General features: G+C 37.1%; 1 pseudogene; it reads right to left on the reverse strand.

Annotated features, from left to right (window-relative positions):
* Positions 1-3,473: 3,473 nt before the first annotated feature.
* LOC130954598 (urease accessory protein F-like) lies at positions 3,474-4,199 on the reverse strand (annotated as a pseudogene).
* Positions 4,200-8,779: the final 4,580 nt, after the last annotated feature.

The following is an 8,779-nucleotide window of genomic DNA, read 5'->3' on the forward strand; positions in this document are numbered from 1 at the left end:
GATAATTACAACTCTTAAATTAATGACTTTCTATTCTAATCTTTTTGTGCAGGAACTCTTATATGGAGGAAGATTTTGGAAATCCAAAGAAGCAGGGGCGAGCCATATATGGAGGAAGCACGATGGGGAAGAACAAATATCTTCAAGAACGTGCCGCCGTAGGAAGAAACAGAGATTGGAGAAGTGGCTCTCGGATAAGTGGATCCGCATGGAATTTGCTGCACGTCAGGCGCCTGGTAGTAGGAATAGTCAACTTATTTATTCTTGTTCTTCCTCCATATGCATGCTATTTGTATTATGGGTAATGAATTCTAAAGTGGAGTTAACACTAATGGGCTTCAGTTTACAAACGATAGAGTTCTTTTCCTTTGCTTATTGCTTCAAGTATTATTCTTTTTTGTTGGTTTTGTTTTACTGTTTAGGTTTCACACAAATACCAACAAGTTGCGGCTTAAAATGTTGTTATAAGTGATTCTCTAATTCACGGGTAAAAACATGTAAGGAAGGTTTGAAGATGAACTGGCGCTGGAGCGAGGCAAGTAAGCCCTTCAGTTGCTCAGAGAAGAACGAGCATCTCCTTGGAGTGAAACCCTAGTTTCCTCCACCGTGATCGCCACCGCTGGGCTTCTGATTGTCGCCGTTAGTCACGCCAGAGATATTTGTCTGTTCGTCCTGCTCCATGCCCGCACCTCAATCTTGAGTCGTGAGCTTCATCGCGGTAGTTTTGGAGTCGTTGCGGCCTATAACCACTCATCTTGCTCAGTCGGTCTTTCCCCGCTGACCCTCGTCGTGGTCATCGTCTGCCGTTCTTGCCACGAGAAGGTAACAGTTGCTCTGCCCACTAAATCATTAGTAGTCCCACAGAAGAATGGATCGTGTAGAAAATTACTACCCTGGTTCCTGAGTTTGAAGAACAAGATATGTTCATTCTGACTTCAAATCTTTCCTTTCTTCCTATACAAGTTGTTCTGTATTCTCAAATGCAGTGCTATAAATTTGATGGGTCTAGATGATCCCGAAACAATTCTTGGGTCTTTGGCTAACAAATTCAGGCCTACAGTAATCAGTTCTCGGATGGAGAAAAGGAAGGCATTACTAACAGAAAATGCAGACAGAATGAAACGATTGCTTGATAATTTGCAGAGGAAACTTGATGAAGTTTGCTAAAATGGCACAAACACAACGTTTGTAGTCTTTTATACATACAGTTTACTATCTTAATTGTTCTTTCCGTGTTTCCCTGGTAGCAGTCCTTCTTAAACATGCATCTCTATAAAATAGCCTTTGAATTGTTTGAACATGATCAATCAACTTCTGTAAGTTCTGTTATGTTTCTTATAATTTTAATTTTTCTGTTTTCACTGTTGAAATGTGCAAATTGACATGTAAATGATGGCATGTTGTCTTACATAGGCATTTACTAAGGTATTTTTACATGTAAATTAAAATGTGCAAATTGACATGTTAGGTATGTATGCTCCCCCCCAAAAGCTTTATCAGATTTTGTTTGAAGCTACTAGATTCACAAATATACTATCAATAACACTGGTAATGTATTAAATATCAGATTGGTAGATCAACTGAAAATTACCGAAAATATTAATGAACAAGTTCTTTCCATTTGAAAGCAAAATTCTAATTTAAGTCCTGAGGAAAAAATTTCCAATCAGGGGAAAATATTTATAAGAGTTGGCCTACCATTAACTTTTGTTATTGAATATCAGGAATTAACATCCCAAGTTTCTGCTGAGACTGCCCCTGTATTCCCTTCTGCCGAAAGTTGTGTCATTACTTTATATCCAGGTAACTTTGGTTGTGTCATTTGTATCTCCTATCTAGATCCCCCTAGATTCAATGAAGTTGGGATATCTTGTTTCCGGGATGGGGTCAGTGTCGATGTCTTCATGACTTATTTGACACTGATAATGTCTTCATGGCATCGTTTGATTTATTGACATGCTCATTTTTATTAATTACAGGTTTATATGATGGTAAAAGCTGATGCTAGGGAAGCAGTGATCACACTTGTAAGAAGATCGTCCTTTTTTCATATTATACTCTTGCAGTGCCAATGACGGTTGGAATAAGCAATATTTCTTTTGCTTCTGCGACAGATTAACAAAGAACGAGAGGGTGGACAGATTGATAGATCCTTATTGGAAAACATTGTAGATATATTTGTTGAGGTTGGTCTCGGGAAGTCAGATCATTACGAGCAGGATTTTGAGATACAAATGCTACATGATACAGCCAATTACTACAAAAGCAAGGGCACAATATGGATTGAGGTTGACTCCTTTCAAGAATATCTATCGAAGGCAAGTGCATCAAGAATTTGCCTCTAGATTTTGTGTTCCATTGGTTGACCAGCTCTAATAGTGTGTGTGTAGGCTCTGGAATGCTTGAGAAAGGAGAAGAATAGAGTATCTCATTATTTGCACTCTAGCACTTGGCAAAAATTGTATAAGGTCGTCTTTTGACTTATTCTTGATTACATGGATTTACCTTATGTTAACTGTTATATCTTTTGGTTCATTAACTGCATCTAGAATCACATACTGCATGATAATGATGTAAAACTAGGGTACTGTGCCAGTTAAACCTTGTTTTGATGATTAAATTAAATATTAATGTTATTTTTTAACATGTTATCATATATACTTGAATAAATTTGGGATATACCTTTGGATGATAACTTTGTATCTGACAAATAACAGCTAAGTTTTAATACTCATGGAGCAAAGTTCCCATGTTTCTAGTTTTCTGTTTTAAGATGTTGAGTGTCATTGAGAATCGGTCTCCCGTTACAAAAATGTGGGGGATGTGAGTATTCCCCAAAATAAAATTCAACCCAACCCAACTATATATTGGTATTGTATCCAATTTTAATTGGTTCGGATATCAGAATTAAAATCATGAAACTCAATCATCCAATTATCTAATATATTATATTAAAAAATAATATTTATATAACTTTTACTAATCCTAATATCACTTTAGTTTTCATTTATTTTTTTCTTTTATTTTTCAATTTGTCTCAAATTTAATTTTAATCGGGTACTGGATTACCCAATCCAACCCATATTTCATCAGTTTGGCTTAGTTTGGTTTCAATTACAAAAGCCCATTAACCCAATCCAACTCGAACCCATGAAATTTAATTGATTTGTTTCTCAAATTCACCTAAACCCAACCTGGCCTGATTACACCCATAGGAGCCAAGCAATGACGTGCAAACCTTTTTCTTAATGAACGTATTTATATCCACCTACGGCTCTACATATATATATGGGTTATCTGGATTGGTGTTTTCGGTTGAACCACTACTTGACATTGTCTATGTGCTTAGAAACAAGAAACAAGAAAATTCAATTTACCAAAAGACTTAACATTGTCTCTTCCAATCAAAACTCTACTATGTCTATGTGCTTCATATTATGAAAAATACAACATCAGTGTTATGTTTGTGCCTTCTAAGATGAAAAGAGCCTAGAAAACAAATAACCATGGCAACCCTGCACTGTATCTAGCAGAGGTGCAACTTAGCATGCATCGTCAACGTCGCGATTCTTCCATTTCTCTAGTATACCTTCGGCATTAGGAGCAAGTTGATGCTGCAAAACTACAGCACCAAGAGGACCTATCAAATTCAACCTTGTAGCAGCAAAAATAACATCCCTCATTGTGAAGTACATATAAGCTCTTTGAGAATCAGTACTATCTAATCCTAGTGTGCCACATATAAGTCTAAATATAGGAGCATGGTGAAAAGATACAGTAACTGACCCCAAAGAAGCATTTCTCATTGTTTTCATTAGAGAATGGAGTTCCGAGAACATGGCCGAACCCACCCTCATTAGTGCAGACACTTGTGAGATCGATGCATTTCGGCTGATTTCATTTGTCAGTGTGGCATCCAATATTTTGTCAAGATTATGCCAGGTTTCCAACTTGGGCGACACGGAAGCCAAGTGCACAAAAGGAAAGAGTAAGCTTCTTGTGTTCTCCAAGACATGGATAATGAATGTCTTGAGTTCATATGGATTTGAGACCAGGTTGGACTAAACTGCTGCTTCAAGGCCGAAAGAGTGAGCAAAGCCGCCGGTAGGTAGAAGAGAATCAAGCAACTGCCATTGGCTCCACTGTGCAATGGAGTCTGCAAGGCGGGGTCCGTTGTCACACCCTTCACTTATTTGCATTGTAAATGATAGTCAGCTCGCATCGACGACAAATATCAGATTCCCACAAAAGCCTAGAAGAAGAAACCAGGCTTATACATTCAAATTCTTTAAGGAAATTGAAATACTTGCAGACATCATTTGAAAATGAATTACATATCATACAAGAAATAAAACTCAATGTCTCAGACCAAAATTGAGCTCCCAAAAGCTAATCTTGAGGTCACAGAAAGACAACTGATGATTGAATTTTTGACGGTTTAGAAATTCACAAATGAATTCTCGTCGAAGTATAGTTTTTAAACCAACACTAATCCTTTCATACAAAAATTTGTTTGTCACAAGTAACAAACCACTAAAATCTATAAACCGAAGTATTAAACCTCGGGTCATTCTCCCTAGGAATTACAATAAAGTGTCTTGCTATTGGTTATGAGTTATTTTGGAGTTTTTGAGATTTTAGACAAGAAATATAAATTGCAAAAGAAAATAAAGTAACAACTAACAAAGCTCTTGGCAAGATATGAGAACTAGAAATCCTATCCTAGTTATCCTCCTCAATTGTGACAACAAATTGTTCATTGCTCCCACTTAGTTAACCTCTAACCATGGAGGAAAGTCAAGTGGATGAATCAATTTGATTCCTCAAGTCCTAATCAACTCCTAAAGGAAAGACTAGCTTTAGAGGCATTCAAATCAATTAGAAACTTCTAATTATCAATCAACAAAGGAATTAGATAACTCAAGAGTCACTAATTACTCTACCTAGGCCAAGAGGAACAAAATCTATACTAAAATTCAACTAAGCATTTCATCAAACACTTGGAAGGTACAAAAGAAAAGCATAGTAAATTGACAACAAGAATAGAATCTAACAACTATTATTGCAAAGAATTAACAACAACAATCAAAAGAAACACAATTATTATGAATTACCTTGAATTGAATTGAAAGAAAATAGAAGGAACAATACAACAAATTACAAGAACAACATAAAGGAATTTACAACAAAAGAATAGAAGAATTGATGATTGCAACAACAAAGATTTGAAAGGTAGAAGTAGAAGAAGATGAATTAAAATCTAGATCTAAGAACTAAACCTAATCCTAATCCTAATCCTAGAGAGAAGTGAGAGCTTCTCTCTCTAAAACTAACTCTAAACTAATCCTAATGAGTAAAAAATGATCAAAAGTCCAAAAGTCTCCTTTGCTCTTCAATCCTTGGCTTTAAATAGCAGTTTAGGTGCCAAAGTTGGTTGAGATTGGGCCCCACAACCCTTGAGAATTCATTGGGTGCGAATTCACTTAAAAATCAAGTATCAGCATCGACGCGTACGCGCACAGCACGCGTACGCGTCCATGGGGTAATTCGCAAGGTGCGCGTAAGCGCCTGGTGCGCGCACGCGTCCATGGGCGAATTCAATTCTTTGGCTTTTCATGATTTCTTCACTTTGCATGCTTTCCTCTTCACTCCTTTGATCGATTCTTAGCCTTTTCAATCTGAAATCACTAACAAAAATATCAAAGCATCTAGTGGAATCAAAGGGAGATTAAAATCATCAAGTTAAAGGCCTAAAAAGCATGTTTTCACATCTAAGCACAAATAGGGAGACAATCACAAAACCATGCTAATTTATTGAATAAATGTGGGTAAAAGGTCATAAAATCTCCTAAATTAGGCACAAGATAAACCCTACAAATGGGGTTTATCAACCTCCCCACACTTAAACCAAGCATGTCCTCATGCTTAAACTAAGAATGAAGTAAGGGTATGGCATTTATTCAATGGAAACTAACTAAATGCAATCTACCTATATGCAACTTATCTAAATGAATGCAATTGCTTGGTCAAAATAAATCAATTCCCAAGAAATATATATGCACAAGGGCTAAGGATTAGTAAGCCTAATCCACAATTGGATTGAGTTATTAAATATTTTTACAAACTTTCATGAAAAGTGATACTCATAGATGGAAGCATGTAATTGAGCATCAAACCCTCACCGGATGTGTTTGCGCTCTATTCGCTCAAGTGTTTAGGGTCGATTCTCTCAATTCTCCTCTATTTCATGCTTTCTAGGATTTGTTTTTCTTCTAATAATCAACATATGTTTCATGCATGCATACATCTATCATGAGGTCTTTTCATTGGTTGTAATGGGGCTAGGGTCAAGGTAAAGATGCATATTTGGTCAAGTGAGCTTGAAATTTGAATCTTTGATAAGCTTAAACTTTCCACCTAACCTATGACATCCTATACAATTTTAAAGCTAACCTAACTACCCATTTTTCACTTTTTAACATACTCATGTATCCCTTTTCATTTCACAACACTTATGCATCGATCTTTATTGGACTTTACTTTGGGGCATTTTGTCCCCTTTTTATTTCTTTCTTTTTCTTCTTTTTCTTTCTTTTTCTATTTTTTTTCTTTTCTTTTCCATATTATTTTTCTTTTTTTCTTTTCTTTTTTTTCTTTTGTTTTTCTCATTTTTCATTTTTTTTCTTTCTATATACAGAACATCAATGCATAAGGTTTTACATTTGATCAATACATGAGTATGTACCCAATTCCCAATGTTTTCAATAACAATACAAAACTACCCTTTTATTCACCCAATGTCCCAAGATTCCCACACTTGAATAATACTCACACACACTAGCCTAAGCCAATCAAATATCCAAATTAAGGACATTTATTGTTTTTCGATTTAAGGCTTGTAATGTGCTAAATTAAGAACAAAGTGGGTTGAGCGTAGGTTCAAATTGGCTAACAATGGAAGATAAAAGGTAAGGCCATTTGGGTAAGTGAGCTAATGAAATGATGGCCTCAATCATATAAATGCATGAATACACAAAATAATGGACATAAAGAATCAAACAAATCAAAGATTACATTCATAGGAAGAGAATAATGCACACAAGAAGAAAATATAAGTGGTTATAAGATGTAACCACACCATTTGGCTCAAATCTCACTTGCTTGTGTTCTTAGCTCAAAAACATGATCCACAATATATATATATGTGATTCAAGCAAGTTCTATGAAAAGTTTTCACTCAAATCAATTGAGGTGCCCTATAGATAGAAATCTTGAAAAATTTCGTTATTTTGACTAAGCTTATTGTGTATACGTATGCAAAAATAAGAAAATGCAAGTAAAAATCCTAAAAACCTAAAATGAAATGCAAAAGTGTTGGAATTAGAAACTTGTCACCCAAAATTGCCGATTGGTCGGACGACCTCCCCACACTTAAAAGTTTGCACCGTCCTCGGTGCACTCAAAGATGAGCAAGGGGGTACGGTGACTCTCCGGATTGTTACCTTCAGCTGGTAGGTGGTGCACGAAATTGTGATCACTACAACTTCGCACAACTAACCAGCAAGTGCACTGGGTCGTCCAAGTAATACCTTACGTGAGTAAGGGTCGATCCCACGGAGATTGTTGGTATGAAGCAAGCTATGGTCACCTTGTAAATCTCAGTCAGGCAGACTCAAATGGATATAGTGATAAACGAATAAAGCATAAAGATAAAGATAGGGATACTTATGTATATCATTGGTGAGAGCTTCAGATAAGCGTATGAAGATGCCTTCCCTTCCGTCTCTCTACTTTCCTACAGTCTTCATCCAATCCTTCTTACTCCTTTCCATGGCAAGCTCATGTAGGGTTTCACCATTGTCAGTGGCTACCTCCCATCCTCTCAGTGAAAATGTTCCTATGCTCTGTCACAGCATGGCTAATCAGCTGTCGGTTCTCGGTCAGGCCGGAATAAAATCCATCGATTCTTTTGCGTCTGTCACTAACGCCCCGCCTGCTAGGAGTTTGAAGCACGTCACAGTCATTCAATCATTGAATCCTACTCAGAATACCACAGACAAGGTTTAGACCTTCCGGATTCTCTTGAATGCCGCCATCAGTTCTCGCCTATACCACGAAGACTCTGATCTCACGGAATGGCTGGCTCGTTTGTCAGGCGAGCACTCGGTTGTCAGGCGATCAACCATGCATCGTGTATCAGGAATCCAAGAGATATTCACTAAGCCTCGTATGCTTGTAGAACAAGAGTGGTTGTCAGTCACTTTGTTCATAAGTGAGAATGATGATGAGTGTCACGGATCATCACATTCATCAAGTTGAAGAACAGGTGATATCTTGGAACAAGAACAAGCGGAATTGAATAGAAGAACAATAGTAATTGCATTAATACTCGAGGTACAGCAGAGCTCCACACCTTAATCTATGGTGTGTAGAAACTCCACCGTTGAAAATACATAAGAACAAGGTCTAGGCATGGCCGAATGGCCAGCCTCCCAAAGAGGGTTCAATCATAAAAACATGATCAAAAGATGAAAATACAATAGTAAAAGGTCCTACTTATAGAAAACTAGTAGCCTAGGGTGTACAGAGATGAGTAAATGACATAAAAATCCACTTCCGGGCCCACTTGGTGTGTGCTTGGGCTGAGCAAATGAATCATTTTCGTGTAGAGACTCCTCTTGGAGTTAAACGCCAGCTTTGGTGCCAGTTTGGGCGTTTAACTCCCATTTAGGTGCCAGTTCCGGCGTTTAACGCTGGAATTTCTGTAGGTGACTTTGAA

The sequence above is a fragment of the Arachis stenosperma genome, chromosome 10, assembly GCF_014773155.1.
Source record: "Arachis stenosperma cultivar V10309 chromosome 10, arast.V10309.gnm1.PFL2, whole genome shotgun sequence".
Taxonomy (NCBI): Eukaryota; Viridiplantae; Streptophyta; class Magnoliopsida; order Fabales; family Fabaceae; genus Arachis; species Arachis stenosperma.